Raw genomic sequence first — 17,956 nt, 5'->3', positions numbered from 1 at the left:
GTGACCTACCTAGGGAGTGTGGGTGGGGGGGAGGTTTACCACTCTTGTCAACTTCACGGTACAAAAACTGGGATAAGCTTCAGCTTTAAGCCCTTATAAACCCTGTGGTTCAACAAGGATTTTCTTTGTTTGATTTTCTTTGTTTTTTTACTTTATTAATAATGTGGCAAAGACAAACGAAACCAGTCACTTGTTGCAATTGAGAGATAATAGCTGGAATTTCAAAATTTTTGAAATCTATTTTATTGTACTAAAGTATATTATATCTATACATTGTGATATGTTGTTAGTTTTCCCATTTTTAATTTTAAACCAACAATTTTAAAGATTTGGTGATGGTTTCTGCTTAAGAAATGCCTGGAATTTTTAACTTTGAAGGCTGATTTCTCAAATATTGTTCTACAGCTGTATGTTTAAACTCCATAAAGAAATGTCTTCTTTAAATTATTCTTTTACTATTTTAAAGCTCTCTTTTTACTGTTTAACCTTTTGTTAATAACTAAATATTGATTTTTGCGAGAAGTGACTGATTTGACTTGTCTGTGCCACATATAAATTATTAACTTTGTTTGTTTTAACCTCCTCATCTGATGATCTAAAGGTTTATTACCCTAATCTTGTAACATGTGTAGTACTGCTACATTAGCCCATCATCAGGAGAACTTCTGTACTGTTTGCTGTATTTGTTGAAATTATACATTGGGCTGATACTCAAGATGAAGGCTGTACAATTACACCTAATCTAGGGGTTGTACTCTGAAGATATGGTAGTATAGAACTTTGCACAGTGGCACAGTTGTGATTTGAACCCTCACTTCCAACCTTTAGATTGGGAGTCCAAACCACAACAAAAAATTCCATGGACCATTCGAGAGTCATGCACGTTTGTATTGCAAAATGTATCTAGTCAAAAGAAAGGTAACTGAATTTAATGAATTATAAAGATCTCTTGTATGCAGATCAACCCTGCAACCAAATATTATAACATTTTAACAATGGACATAGCATAGATTTCTTTTTTTATTATTTCTTTTTTTAGATGCGACCTATTATTCTCACCTGTTTGACAATGACATTATTATATTTCTATAAGTTTTCCATGACACCTGCTCAGTCTTGTTTGACGAGTCATCCATGTGTAACCGTAACTCAATTCCTTGGTAAGCAAGTTTTATTAAATTAGGCAGCTTTTCTGATTAGGCCTATTTGTCACAATATAGTACTGTACATTTTCTCTGCGATATCTGCCATATTGACTTATGCGGTATGTAAATGTAAGTTTATAATTCATTATTTTCCGTAGTATATTTAAATTATTTTTCTTTATCTTTTTCATTTCTTCTCTTCTTTTCTTATTTCCATATCTTCATATTTTCTTTATCCACTTTTCTGTCCTTTCATTCATTTCTTACATCATACCATTTTTTTTTTATTGTTTATCTTTTCTCTTCCTCCTATAGTTTTGAGAATTTGCATTCATAACTGTCAAACATTTCTTTAATTATTTTTTTAATTTTAATTTTTTTTTTGAAAGTGCATATAGGCTCATTGCATTATGCGCTATATAAGTGGAACTTATTTTTATCATTATTTTTTGCTTTAATTTTTTCTGTATATTTTGCTTTCACTTTTTATCTTCATTTTTGTGTCTACTGCCCTTTTGGGGGTGCAGTAAAAACTATGTTGTCGTGAGTGGGAGTTAACCCTGTAAGAGTTATTAGAAAACGAATAGCATTCAAAACTCAAACATAATAATAATGATAATTTAAATAACGATTTGAAAAGCAAAAACATCACCACCGAATTTGGTGCTCAATGCGCAGAATGTGATAGAGACGAAATAACCGATTCCTCAATCAGATAATTAAGTAAACAGTTTTGAAGTGTAAGGCAGTAGACACGCACTTCTGCTGGGAGCCTATTTCTTCTTCTCTTCTATACCTTTTTTCCAGTCTTTACAAACTTTCCATACTCTAATTAAAAATGAAAACCTAGCTTCTTATGTTACATAATTGCCTATGTACCTTAAGGACATATCCTCATTTTGCATCTATTTATTTTTACACATTCTAAATAAGAATAAATTTTGATATCTAACACCATTCAAATCCCTGGCCATGTCGCTGTCTACACTGAGTGATGAGTTCTTAAATGTGCTAGCAGAAGTGCTTACAGCTTATTGCTTTTAAGATCTAATTTGTGAATACATACAAACGATTTGTATACATATTTTTATCATTATTTTGATAATTGTTAGCAAGCTATTTATCATTGGGATTTATATTGTAATTAAATGTAGGTATGTACTTTTGTTTGTATTTCTACAATATTTAACAGCCGTATTATATTTAATCCCCATGCAAAAATTAGGCCTAGAACTTTGTCCGCATATTTTGAAAAATGTGGCAGATTTCCGAGCAATCTTTGCAGAAAATTAGGCCTTTTTATAATTTTGATCAGACTTATTGAAGGCTGATAAATTGCTATGATTAATTTTTACAGTATGCGAAGCTTCTAAATTAATAAATTGAGAAATTTAAAGTTTTATTTTAATCTTTTATGATTTTTTAAGTGGCTCTTACATTCTTACATCTTTCATTCTGTTTGTGTTTTACCAGTCAGTATCCCAATATTATGATTCCTATCCTCACTTGGTTGCTCATAATCTGGTTGGTTCCCACCTCTTAGAATTCGTAGGATTCCAGGCACTGGGTTGATTAATTGCTTACCATATTTTCTCCATCATTAAATAGTTCACTGTTGAAATTGGGTTTGTATAAATCATTGTTCAGTAATTCATAACAAAACAGAAAAGCAGAACATAAATCAATGATATAACAATATGCAGGGAATATAAACAGCTTAAGGGTTGAAATATGCTGTATTATTAAGCATTGGGAAGGACTATTTTTAAAAAGCAACAAATTAAGAAAGTTGAAAATTTTAATTATTGTACTTTGTAGGTACTGTAGGTACGTTCAGTTGTGGTATCAGCATTTCTATGACAAATGGTGTAGGCCTGTCTCTTGTCACATGAAAAAAACATGGCCACATCACCTTTAGACGTTTACATATGAAATCTCAATCAAGGACCAACAGGGCCCTCAAATTTACCAATAACAATATATTTCTTATTTTCGCTTATAAATACTTATTTGTTTATGGAACAGTTTTGCTAAATATGAAAAAAAAAAAGAATTATATGTTTTGCTAAGAAAAGTTTGCTAAGAAAGATATTTCAAAAAGTCTTAGGCCCAATAAAAAAGAAAATAAAAAAGAAAATATTAATTTATCACCCTTGCGCGAATGTCTTCTATGGTACTTTTTTAAAAATGGTATTTTTTTTTTTTTTTTTTTTTTTTTGGTAAATGTGAAATTTACTAGTGCAATTAATGTGATTTATAATGTATTCACATTATGCCTCCTGTACTGCTGTGTATGTAAATATTATGCATTATAACTTTTTGGTTTTACAATTAAGTTTTATTTTTTACATTTTGTTTTGTATTAAGGTATTTTGGATGCACCATAAAACTTGTTTTATGTGTGCCACTGTTGTAAAAGTGAAGTCCATCAAAATTGAAATTGAATTGACAAACTTCTTACTTTTATCTAGAGCTACATACTGTACTGTCTGTCTCTTATACACATCTGGTCCAGGGTCTAGCTCTAGACTACTGCGCACAGGTCTTCTATGGTACTTTTATTTTTTAAATGGAATTTTTTTTTTTAATTTTTAAAAAATTTTGTATTATCTCAATAATGTTTTACTTTGAATATCAATGCACCAGCAAGAAATCCAAGTGTGATATCTGGCTTTAGCAAATAAAAAAAAATCTCCCTCCATCATCACGTTTCCAGCCTAGATAGGGTGATAAACTAATAATATTTTTAAGGGCCTTACCTAAGCTGGAGAACAACAAAGCCAGGGCTAAAAAGAGCTTTGTTGTCGATGCTGGTTTTGGGTTTCATCTGCTATTTCAAGTGTGTGTTTTAGACTTAAGCCTATAATTAGGAGAAGCTGATCATATAGCTATTGGTAGGCCTAGTAGCTGAGTTAGTTTCATCAAATTACTTACAGTCTCCTTCATTACAAAAACCGCATCAAAGAGCATCTCCTTTGCAGACCACAAACCACAAATTATGATCTCTTGGCTTTGTGGTTGTGTATTTTGCACATTTTGTGTTAGGAGAGGCTCCACAGAGGGAGATTTGTTTTAGGATATGCGAGTAACGCTTGTGTTTTAAGACGATCAATAGGAAGAAGATTTTTAGGATTGGTGAGTGTTCTATGTGCTTACGTTTGAACATAAATTCGTAGAGGATGGGATATTTATAGCTTGCAGTTTTTTGTTAATAAGTGAGATTTCCAGGATTTCAATCCTCAATGTATATTGCTTAGTTCATATGCATTGTTTTTATTTAAAAATATTTTTTTCCCCAATTTTTTTATTTTATTATTTTTATTAACATTTGATAAATTATTTTAAAAATAGAATATAGAAATCCATATTAAATAAAACTACATATAGAATTTTTTTAAATCTCATATTTTATTTTTCCCTCTAGATAATAAAAACAAGTATAGATCTTTAGTTACCCACACAGGGTATTTTCTACAAGGCGGTTACTCCCATAATAAACATAGTTTTTCAAAAACAAAATATTACAAAGAAATATCTAATATTATAATAATTATTTGCTGCATTTTTTTATGTTAAGTTTTTTTCCATGACAACTTAATTTCATAGAATTAATAAAATTAATTTGAATATATATGATTGACACATTTGATTAAAAATTATTCATGAAAAATAATAATGACAAGAAACAGAAAAAATGCTAGATACAGTATATCACACAAATTTTTTTTCAATTAAATGCTTCACTCTCTAAATCTTGAAAATGCTCTGGACATGATCCTACTCTAAGCAATTAAATCTCTACTGTGTCTTGATTGGCTAAAATTGTTAGTTGAATTTTGTTATATAATTGCTTTTTGTCCTCGAATCAAATATTGTGACATAAAACAGATAGAGAATTCCCTTGGTGAGAAACATTTAATAATTTGTCGTCGTTTTCTCACAATGGGATCTGAATATTTGAAATAAATTGTTCATTCACATGGAATAGTCGTAAAAAAATGAAAGGGCAGATTTTCAAGTAATACCAAATTTAAATCAGTGTAATCTTTAGCATGAAAGGGTAGAGGAATCCATTGTACAAGATTTTTAATTGCATAATAGCATGTCACTTATCCACAATTATAGGGGGAGGTTCAAACCACAGGTCACCTGGGAACCCTATACTCATCGAAACACACTGGGTCCCGTGTACGCAACCAGGACCTCTGTTTTTGAGACATCGTCGTGTTCATCTCCCATTGCCTTTGGAGTTCGTCGGTGTGAACAACCAGGATAACACACAAAAGTCTGAAAGACTTTTTTTGAGGTGGGGTGGTCATCAAAGATATAACTTTTAACAAATGAATCTTAAAAACAGACATAAAAACAAAATAATAATAATAATACTAAAAGTTGTGCTTTTATAGCAATTTAATATGTTGCTGTTCCTTTACACCCAATGGCCAGGAGTAATGTCCCCTAGCAGGATTTGAACCCAGCCCCTTCTGTTTGTCTACTTTATTCCTTCCCAACATTTCGTTTCATATAGACCTATATTCCAATATGAGATATAGTAATGTATGAGTAATTGAGGGAAAAATGAGTAATGCTGCACTAACAGTGTTCATGGGATGTCGTCCAGGCTTATCTTGTCTAGATCTTACTGTTATATCAACAAATACAAAGAACGAGGTTAAACCCTGTAAATGAACTCTATCATTTAATTTCCCAATAATCTTAAGACCAAATGTGACCAAGATGTGAAAGGAGCGAAGACTTTCCACAAGCTGGAATACTGTATATCATCAAACACAAATCACTGTGTTATGCCTGTTAAAAATGGTGAAATCATAAGCTTTTGTTTATTAGACAAGTTTCTTGCAAAAGGCTCCATATTAAGCATGTCTGCAGGAGACAATTACTCTTTCCTCGCATGCAGAGTTTGCAAGGGTCTTGGAGCAGAAAAACCAATGGCTGGCTCTTGAAAATTCTTCAGTATTACTTTAGTATTTTGCATTTATTAATATGTACTCTTTGCAGCAGTAACAAAATGAATAGTTACTCTATCCAAATCACTTGGACTATTCACTGAGTGCCCAAGTAGAAGTAGAAGTACAAGTTGATGTGACAGTGGTCATATTTATTGTTTTATAGTACAAATTCACAAAATTTACAGCATTCATTTTGAAAAGAAGCCCACCTCTTTATTTTGCAAAAGTAACCTAGAAAAGAAGCCCATCTTGAAAAGAAGCCCATCTCGAAAAGAAGCGCATCAAAATATTTTATACATAGCAGTGGCGTATTTAGAGGGGGGCGTAAGGGGCGTACGCTCCATCTATTTTTTTTGTAAAAAAATGTTTTGTAAAGCTTATCAGAAAATTACCATGCTAAATATTAAAAATCGATCAAATATTAACTCAAATTAATGAAGGTACTAGAGGTTTAAGGGAGAATCTTCCCTTGCACCCCTACCAGGGGCTCTTTCCTGCGACTCTCATTTAGTTCGGACATTCACGCCCCCTCTTTCTTACCGGGCTGGATCCACCCCTGCATAGGTAGATATTAGTTCCATTCAATGAATTATTTTGATGTTTTACAAGTTGTCTTTGTTTTTGCGTTTCAAGACTGCTTAAATAACTCATTATTCTTCCATTGTCTTTCTTGCTTTGGGTTCAATAAGAGGTTTAGTCTGGGATGTTTCTTGTGTCATGTTTTTTACAATTTACTTCCTGTTTTCAGTATTATTTGGTGATCAAATGTAATCTTTGTTGAGCTGGTATATTTGGGGCAAATCTGTCATATTGTTAAGTCATCTTGTTATGCTAGTGGCTTTTGACTCTCTTGAGAAAAATAGTTGAAAGTTCCTTAACATAAAATCAATACAAGGTCAGAAATGCATGTTTAAAACAGTTTTGTAAGTGTTCATATTTAATAATGCAAAAATGGAAAGAAAAATAAAATTATATTCAAATTAAAGTCTGAGAATTCCATTTCTCTCCATCTAGACGAGGTTTCCCTTTATCATAAATTTTTCTTTTTACCTCAGCTCCATGGTGGAGCTGAGGTGTCTAGACCCACAGTCTGTGAAAGTGTCTCCCTGTTTTCCACTATTTCAAAATCCTGGATCCGCCACTGCAATTTTTTAAATAAAAAGAAATTACTATAGACATTTTAGACAACATCCGAAGTTGACAATTTTAACTGGTCTAAACTACAAAGGGCTGTCTCCATATTTATATTGATTTACTATAGTTTAAATCTCAAATTTCTCCTAGTCGAATCATAATATCCCTAAGTCCCCACAGACTTAAATTACATATTTTCTTATTGCTCCTAGTAGAAATCAAATCACTGTATATAATTCCCCAAGGGATTAAGCAGACTGAATTGTGTGTCTGATACCTTTCAGTCATATATAGAGGTTAATGCCTTGAGAAGTTATTGGGGTGTGCAACCTAGATTTAAACCCCCTAATTTTATTCTTGCCTGTTCAGATTCATGAGGCAAAACTAATATATATACACGAAATATACGAAGAACTTTATTGAATCTCTTATTAACATTACAGAATAAGTCAAATCGAAATTGTCAAAGTTTAACAAAAGGGGAGAAAAACATTTAAACTACATCACAAACACACCACAAACACATAAAAAAATATCAAAATAAAAATATCAAAAATATAAAACGAATCAGAAACAATTTTGATTAATTAGATAAATACTAAGTGACAAAAAACAAACATGCAAAAAACTGAACAAGTAGAGACAAACTTGCACAAACTCATAAATAGGCCCCTATATAGGAAAAAATATAAATATATAAAGTAAATAAATAATAACTAAATAAATAAAAAATGTATACTGTATATGAATAGTAAAATAGAAAAATATAAATATAAGTAAATAAATAAATAATAAATAAAAATTAATAATTAAATAAATAAAACATATATAAGTAAATTTTAAAAATGTATATAAATCTATGTTATATTCACATTCCTATCAAAAATATAAAAAATATATAAATAGAAAAAAAATATAAATATAAGTAAATAAATAATAATTAATAACTAAATAAATAAAAAATATAAATAGATTTAAAAATGTAAATAAATAAATCTATGTTATATTTGCACTACTATCAATTTAAATTTACTTTGCAAAAATAGTTGGACAAACCTAGAATTGTAAGCACATATTATAACAATAATGATAAGCTGTATAACAGGCCTACGTTTCCGGATTGCTTTGTTGTGCTTTTTTAAATGGTTTTGGATCACTAAATGTTGGTGTCTAGAATACCTGTATATGGAGTAACTAATTTCTTTATGTTTGCGGTTGTTCTCTGTGCTTTTAGATACTGTAGTATTAGTAAACAGTACTTGGCTTTGCTAATCCCTTATTCAGCAGATTATCACTTCTTTTGATAAGCTTAATCGCAGATACCACTTGAGTGGGTGGATTAGTCAATACAAATTCCATACTCTACAGTTGGTTAAGTGTATCTTGTTGGAGTTGTCTTCATAAACCTCTGTTTCTTCTCACTCTCAATTCATATTTAATACTAGAAAGTGCATTTGAACTCAACAACTAGAAGATCATATTTTTTCTCATTGGAAAGTGGTGAGAAATTGAACAGATATTTGGTACAGTAATGCTTTTTTTTAAAATAATCATGCATTAAGTATTTATATTACCATATTTGTTGGCTGTGTGTCTGGGATTATTTCAGTTCTGGTTAGTATCATCTTAGATTTTAACAGATTTGAATCTTCATCATGAAATTTGCAATTAATAGTTTTGTAATTTTCATGCCGTTTTAAAAATATATAATCATGAAAGCATTTATATTATCATATTTGGTGGCTGTGTGCCTGGGATTATTTCAGTTCTGGTTATAGTATCTTATTAGATTTAATACTGTATCATATTTTTCTTATTGATAAGTGGCGAGAAATATAACAGATATTTGGTGAATTTCATGCCTTTTTTAATATAATGCATTTAGCATTTATATTACCGTATTTGCTGGCTGTGTCTAGGATTATTTCCAGTTATCTGGTTATAATCAAAGATGTGATCGATTTAATACTGTATAAATTAATTTAAAAAGAATAGCAAACCAAATGCACACGCTTGTGTTTAGGCCTGGTTCAGCTATTAAAAAGTATCAGGACAGAGGTTTAGACATGTGTGAGCTACTTTCTCGTCAATTGCAATCGACAGGGAAGAAGTGCTGTATTTTGTGGTCACTTAACTTTAACAATAATGTAGCCAACCTATGAATATATTAATGGCACCATTTTGATGATCTATTTTTGTTGTGTTATTCATCGTTGTTGGAGATGAGAAATCTAGAAATTACTTCTGTACTTAATAAAGCGCCGATATCGGCCTCTGGCTCTTTTAAATCTGCCTTAGAGGCATGGTGTGAGAGGCATCGTAATAGAAAGAATGGCTTTGCATAATTTTTATTATTTTCAATATTTGATTGAAAATTAAATATAATAAAACAGAAAAAAAAATTGAAAAGTAAAGGAAGGTTATTAAAATAAAATGTTAGCCAAAATTTAGCCTATTTTTACTGATAGACAGAAAAATTAAAATGCATCTTTTTGTTCAATTCTTTGCAATGATTGTAGATCCATTTGTTAAATTACCTGCATTCTTTGACATACAATATGTACTATTGAATGAGGGTAATGTATATTAGTAATGATTAACAAGAAATCTATGAATAATCTAACTTTCTTAAATTACATTATAAAGAACAAATTGTTACATGATCATAATTAAACCAAAACCAAAATCCAAACCGTGTTTCTGATGCGCTAAACACTAGTGTTCCTATTCTTGCATAATAATTTTTTTTTTCTGATCATTTTTTGTAGGATTTCTGATCCGAAAATTTGAATTTGTTGTGAATGCACTCTTAATCTCATAAAGATTATTAATGTGTAAGTGTCTATAACAGGAGTTTTATTTTAGTCGTTGTATTAATTTGTGTGTACCCTGTTATGAAACGTAAGCCTCCTGAGATTTCTGCCCTTGCTTAGCCGAGAAGCAGTACGTGCTAAAACCACATTATATCACAACTGTATACGTGCTATCTGATCATGTGCAAAGGACTAACTTATTAGTTAACAATTAAGTATATTTACTTATTTTCAAGAACAAGAATACAGTTTATAAATAACATAAACTGTTCTATAAGTTTGTTGTATGATTAATATGATTATATTACACCTTGTAAAACTTATCCAGCCTATTGTGGGCATCCTGTTAAAACCTTTTAATTTGCATCGGTCATCATCCAACTACCGTTTATTAAGCATCGGTCATCGCGATAATCTGTGCGTCAAGTCACGACACACTATCTCAAATTGACCAGGCTATTAATCAACCTATACAATGACTTAATATGAATCAACTGGCCATTATCATCAACAACTTCCTCTGTGTCAGAATGGTTAATTAAATTTGAATTTAACAGTACTAGTCCTGTGTTCCGTGAAGTGTATAGTTGTTTGCAGATCATTGCAGGAGGATAATCCATTAATGCATGGAATAGATACGCACATGGCAGTTTTCAAGTGGTAAGGAAAAGTTCTACTTACCGGTACGTAGAAATAATATTATTATTGTTATTATCATTATTATTATTATTATTATTAAATTAATTATTAATTCTGACAGTACATTTTCATGGCAGCTAGTGGGGAAAAAACTCCTTTAAACTCTTCTAAGCATTTTCATAATAAAAGTATGTTACAACGAAAGCTTGTTCAGATCTGTGTCCCATTCAAGGACAACGTTCGAGGAAAATAAATATTTGATTCTTTTAAATGACAAATCCAATGTTTATTAGCCTAAAATAATGCTTTGAATGGGATGATCACATACAGTAGGCCTACATTAGATATCGTCATCGCCTTTGTGGCTATCCCTGTCGAGGATGATCATCCTTATGTTCCATTGTTCTGTTGGTGGACTACTGTATGCTTTCCTTCCTTAAAAATCCCAATACAGTATTAGTCATCATAGGTACTCAAATTTTTTATCTGTACATCAGAATTCATTTGTGCACCTTAGTAGTCATTTTGGGGGCCAGCAAGGTCAGGCACTTTAAATACCGTCCCCAGCTTGCTTTTATATTTGAATACTTTACTGTCATACTTTTACATAGTATACATGGGTCATCCAAATCATTTACCCCTTGCCCTGTGGCTTATAGTTCTGTCCTTGACCCCATAAGGGAATTTAACCCTGGACTCTGACTTTGGGTGGGGCTAGATCTCCTTTGGTCTTGATATGTAAGTTTGTGTGGAGCCCTTCACTGACCTTGATTGAAAATCTCAAGATTTCAGATCTGGCGATCATTTATTACAGTATATACATAAATGCATTGATGTACCTGGATTGATCAAAGCCTGTGAGTAATCAAATGATTCACCTGATTTGCATTAACACCAAATCCAAACAGTGATAAGAAGTATTTATGGAAATTACGTTTGTAATAATCATTTTTATTGATAAGTGACCATAAAAGCAAAGATAAATTGATTAAATGGTAAATTAACTTTGTTAATGGAATTCTTCCATTCTATTAAATATATATAGTTATTATAGTGTTCAATTACAAACATTACTACTAGTTTGTTTTTTTTAAGTAATTAGTCTTCCAATCAGAATGCAGGAATCTAGGAACCTGGATGTGGGAGAGCAGTCTAGATCCCCTTATTTTTCTTTTTTGCTGTGCTTTAACAAAAACAGTGTTTTTCATTTGCACTCAAATATTAAAATATGCTGTCCCTGTAATTTTCAGCTGGGTATGAGAAAAACCATATATTTTTTTTATTATAGTAGGTATACTGTATTTTTCAAATTGGTTTTAAAGATCTTAATTGACTCAAGTTCATTGGATCTTTATTTGTTATCTAATAACATTTTTTAAAGCACCTAAATTTGTGCTGCTGGTAGTTAGAAACTTCCAAGTGTTTAAAATAGCTAGCATAAGAATGTGCGATACCGGCCTAATAGGCCTAGAAGCATTTAATGTCACACCAGCACTTATGCCATGCATGAGAAATGAGCAGGCATACTTTTAACAGGCCTGCGGTGCTGTCAGTGGTCTAGTAGTAAATTGCTGCCTGCCTGATACATCTTGTGGATGGCTCTCAAATTTCTACACCCAGCAGGGGACAGGAGGTCACCTATGTCCATGGTGATGCTGACGTTGCACTCCATAATTTTCAGTGTCTTCATCTAGGCTACAACTACTGTAGGTGAACAGCAAAGTACATCTTCTGGAATTCCAGTTTATTTTGTATCAACATTGGTTGCTAGCTATTCTATCTGGGTATCTTCTTAGAAAAGCCTCATATCAACATTGAAGTGACACCTTTTTGATGTAGCGGCAGAGAAAACTGTCCAAAAAGTTTTTGCAAAACAGTTGTTTTGTGCAGTGGAATTATTTTTACTCAAATAATTGGTTTGATTTGTTGGTCATGGCTGTTCTTATCAAGGTAATCTCATGTGTAGAGAATAATTATTTTATTAAAATATATTATAATGACTTTTATAAAATTATATCTTATTATATAGTGATAATCAGATATATAATTTTGTATGTTATTAATGTGGATATACAGATTAAATAAAAACTCAAAAAATCCAATCAAAATATTAATTGTTCAAGAACTAAATTCATGAATTGATTACTTTGCCAAATTAAGGGTTTCTTCAAAGAGCATAGGAATAGGTTACTATATGCTGCATCTGCTAATTGGCAAGAAATATATTTTGTTTGTTTCAATTGTCAATTGAAAGCTAATTTTAAACTTTATAGAAAGTGATCTTATAATATTAAGCACAAAATAGAGATTATAGTTTTATTACTTGCTATGAAATTGGTTGTAATTTTTTATGTATTTTGGGGAAAATACTGGTAAAGATACTTGCCCTGCGCATTTCATTTCCCAGAGTGCTAAACACTACAGCAGTTTTATTACAGGTAAGTGCATTAGTGGAATACCATTGTTGGTGTCCGACTGTTAGCATAAATGAAGGGGTTGCAATTCCAACATGGGATAGCTGTAAGAATACCAGTTTGATCAAAAGACTATTCTTCCATTATATTATCAAATAAGAAGGCAATTCATAGTTTGAATTGCGCATGCCCGTATCCAAGGTCAATCAATATAAACCTATGTTATGTGACCTTGATATGGGCATGTGCACTTCAAACTGCAAATGGATTTATTAGTATAAGGACTTAAGAAATGATTTTTAAAATTTTGTAATGCATGTGACGATAACAGTTATTGTGATTACATTTTACTGTATTTCTCATAGTTTTTTAGTTAGTACAGTTTGGCCTAATATTCAGTTTATAATGGCATCGAAAGCACGACTCAGAAATACCGGGATGATGTCCATTGGGGGATAGTTTTTACATATTATTAGTAGTTTAAAGTCATTACAATCACAATCTCATTCTCAATTTTCAAGCCGTGAAACCTTGATTCAAATATACCGGGATGGTGTCGTGTTAACATTATTTATGACCAGACCCTGGCAAATATTTCTTTGTATTAAAATGCTTTTTACAAATGACAATAAAATATACTGAATACTGAACTAAATACATTTGCATAAAATTTATGAAAACCAATGAAATATTTGATTAATAAAAGATAATGATTTATATATTTCTGTCATGGTGTGGTTCCTATATGAGTAGATAAGGTAATTAATTCTTTGTTCCCTTCATAAACAGTAATGTACAATGTAACAAATATATGGAGCATTTGTGACAAGTAACAAATTATTACAGTATGGCATTTGTGACAAGTGACAATCTAAAATTACAGTATGGTATTATGGTAGCAGTTGAAATTTTAATATGCTTTGTTACATTTGGTTTGTGGTTGTGATAGTTTGAATATTGTTTAATCTTTCCAGATAAGATCATAAGAATATTTGACTTCTTATCATGCATGTGACCCCAGCTTTTGTCAATAATATGCAGTTTCTGTACACCAGCAATGACCTAAATTCATCGGCCTTAATCATAACATTGACACAATTGACAGGGAGAGTGGTTTTTAATATTTACAATTTTGACACTGATTTCTTTCTGCAAGATCTGTGCACCAAATTTCAACCCAACTTCATCATGATTGGATAATTAGTTGTTGTATTATATTGCATTTAATCAGTGGTGTGATAATTCGTTGAGCTATCAAGGCACAGCCTTTTGTGGGCCGTTCCATTCATTATTTCAGTGAGGTTTGAGGATAATGACGTTTCCGAGTCCTTTGTTTAGACTGCTAAGCCATTGGGCGTGTAGTAAACTTAAAGGATAATAAAAGGCCCAGTGAAGCGTGTCCACTACCAGGCCTACACACAAGTCACTAAGTCATGGTACAACTCATCGTTAGGAAAGAATATGGTAGGATTTATAATTCATTTTATATAAGTAAGTACTGTAATTCATTCTATAATAAACAAAGCACCTTTGTTATATTTTGAAGGAAAGTGTTTGTGTGTTTAATTGGTTGTGATCAATCTCACAGGTTTTATAAGTAGCTAAGTCTGTAACCAAACATTGTAATAAGCCTACTAGATTAATGTTCCAACTACTTATGTTAACATGCAGACTTCAATGCTGTTAGTGTACTACAGTAATAGGCTTATTGTAATCTTATAGTTTTAGTGAAGTACATCCTTTTGGTATGATCCAATTATACAATAGAAAACCCAGTTGCACAACACAACCTTTGCAAGTTCCTATTTATATTGTATTGTACCTCCATTGGTGAGAATGTGCATAAGCCAAATCATTTCTGTAGTTAACTATATTATAAGCAATTTGGTACTCTGCAATGGAAAGTGATGAAAGATAATTGTAGATAATTAGTTATAGATAATTAGTTATATAATATAATAATAATAAAGTGATTGGTAATGATAATATAACACATGTTATTAATGGAATATAGTATAACATTAATACTAATAATGTTATATTGTTAATATTATTATATAATAGTAATAATAATTCTGTAGTTGATAATAATAATAATAATAATATATAAAGAATATTACATCAAAATATTTAGTATAATAATATTATATACTTAGGCCATGTAAAAAGGAAAATGGGTTATCATCGTTTTTTTTTTTTTTTTTAACTTTAATCATATGGGGCATGTCAAGTTGTCGCACAGGCCAGTATTGAATGAGCTATAATAATGAGCTCAAAGAATTACCTAAAATCCCAAAATTGTTTTTTATTATAGCAACAGTTTGGTATCTTATTAATTATGTCCCAAAGTATTATTTCTGGAAGTGGTCAACAAATTGTTTATTTAACGTTATTTTGATAGTCAATTCAATTAAACAATGTACTGTATGCACAAGTAACTTTGGAAGGAATTACTCAAAATCATGTTTATCTCAAGTGACTCTAAGAGTGCTGTATTTTCACTTTCCAACAACTTAGGTTTGAAATGTCCAATTTCAATGAATAACCTTTCATTTTAAAGATTACATACTCAAGTATCTGAAAATACCAATAACTACAACTTAGCCATTTTGCCACAACATGCCTCATATAGGGAGGGATGTTTTTTTTTTTTTTTTCGTCAAACCTGGAAAATGGTGCGGTGCATTACTCGTATGTAGGAAAAAGTAAATGGAATTTACAATGTACCTGAGTGATTATGTATAAAATGAAATTAATATATGTTTCAAATTACTATTCAAGAAATGAATAAACATCATTTCATGTTAAATCTGTTCCCGAGTTCAACACATGTACACAAATACTTTGTCATATTTTTTGATTAAATAAAATAGGTCGGTGAGTTTTTCGATGTTGGGAAGGGAATACTAACCAAATTTTTTTGACATGGCCTAAATAATAATATTGGTGGTACATGTATATCATATAATAATAATATTAATAAAATAATATAAATAATTATAAAAATTGTTGATATTAATATTAGTAATAATCCTGTAACCGTAATAGTTTAATATTATAATATATAGCATTATTATGTTATAATATTACTACTAATAATAATAATTAACCCTACATTTTGTGCTCTATACATCAAAGAAATTTGATTGGCTATTTATTTCTATATAAATTTTCCTCCCTATCAAGTGCTATGTTAAGTCTTGTCAATCCAGCTGTCTATACACAGCCATCTGGTATGTGATAAATTATTAGCTATGTTGGCTCATTGTTACTGCTTGCTTTGTGTAGCGCTCTACCTGATGACATTTAATATGCTATCAAAATTCACATCCATTGTATCGTCAACCACATCGTCAGGGGTTCCAAATCTCCCACGAGTCTGGAGGGTGTCCCTGAAACTGAGATGGCCTCCCGCACCCCTAATAAGAAGGCAAAAAATATTTATTATATAAGTAGTCTCAAAAGTGCTGCCTGTCTTTATGTTTCTTTATATTTTTACTGTTTGTATAGTTCAGAAAAACACGGCTACCCTACTTTTTTAATGACTTCAGGCAACATATAAAAATCCCATAAAATTTTCAATTTAATTAAAGCTTTATTTCCAGTGGTTGCAATATTGAACATGAAGCCAAATACTATGCAGTGCAATACTTTCACTTTCATCATATATATGATGAATGATGAACCTAGCCTCTCCTGCACACTGTAGGACATACAGTAAATGCTAACCTTTATCATAAACGTCATCTCAACATAAATGTTAACCTTTATCATAAACATCTTAACATTAGATAACCTAGTGTATAGTTAATTGATATGTTCACTGCAAATAGATTAAATATACGGTAGATAAATTTCAGCCAATATTTACATTTTTGTGACAGGAATGGTTAAAAAAAGTAAACACGACTGCAGGTTACTGTAGGTGCATATATGCAATTTTTTTTTTCATAGCAAAGATAACACCATGAAATTTGCTACACTTATTGTACTCCCAAGTCGGAATGTTTTCTCATGAAAATTCTATGGTTGGCAATTAAATCGCTTGATCGCTCTATATTCTTGCATTAGAGTGAATGTTCTTGTGGATTATAATGGCTGTTTATGTTACAGCACTCAATGAAAAAAAAAAAGTTAATGAACTTTAATTTAGAAAATAATGTCTGTTGCTGCCAGTCTAAGGCCCGATAAAAAAATTATTAGTTTATCACCCTCTCCCTCATCACTTTTGGAAAAATTCAGATTTTTTATTTATTAATTTTTTTAATCAACATATTTTTTTATTTCAAACAGTAGTTTTTTCCATCTTTTTTCCACTTGAAAGCTCAGGATTTCTTGCAAATATGTTTACTGGTACAACAAAAACATATTTTTTAAATATAAATTTGATTCCATTCTTATGACTTTTTATATATGTGTCTCTAACCATTGATTTACTTGTGAAAATCGGTAAAATGGGGGCGAGGTTAGTAAAAAAAAACAAACAAAAAAAACGCCCTCACTTATCAGTTTTTATTCTTTGATGGAGCCTAAAGTAAAGCTTTATAAAATATATTCTTGAATGTTTTGATGTCAGTAAATTACATTTTTGATAATGGAAATTTACTTTACTTTTTTTTTGTTTGGTTTTTTTAGTAGGTTTTGGATCATTTGTTCAGTGTGTGCTAGGAAAAGATTCCTACAAAACTATAAAACAATATATCAAATAACTAATTTCTTTTGTTCCAGATATTTATATAGTTCTATTTTTATATGTACAGTATTTATGTTGTATTAATAATTTCAACATTATTCATCTATTTTTATATTTAATTTTAATCATCATAATATTTTAATAATAT

At 30.8% G+C, this 17,956-nt stretch overlaps 1 protein-coding gene across 1 annotated transcript in view; it reads left to right on the top strand.

Annotated features, from left to right (window-relative positions):
* Positions 1 to 1,059: 1,059 nt before the first annotated feature.
* The window catches only part of LOC117123980 (KN motif and ankyrin repeat domain-containing protein 1-like), a 36,763-nt gene continuing 19,866 nt past the window's right edge, over positions 1,060 to 17,956 (top strand). Inside the window, exon 1 of the mRNA XM_033270082.1 lies at positions 1,060 to 1,160. The gene's annotated coding sequence lies outside the window, so the exon portion shown is untranslated. The remainder of the gene's footprint in view (positions 1,161 to 17,956) is intronic.

The sequence above is a fragment of the Anneissia japonica genome, unplaced genomic scaffold (assembly GCF_011630105.1).
Source record: "Anneissia japonica isolate Jap-2015-1 unplaced genomic scaffold, ASM1163010v1 scaffold287736_len1891122_cov214, whole genome shotgun sequence".
Taxonomy (NCBI): Eukaryota; Metazoa; Echinodermata; class Crinoidea; order Comatulida; family Comatulidae; genus Anneissia; species Anneissia japonica.
This window is presented reverse-complemented; position numbering and strand designations above follow the sequence as displayed.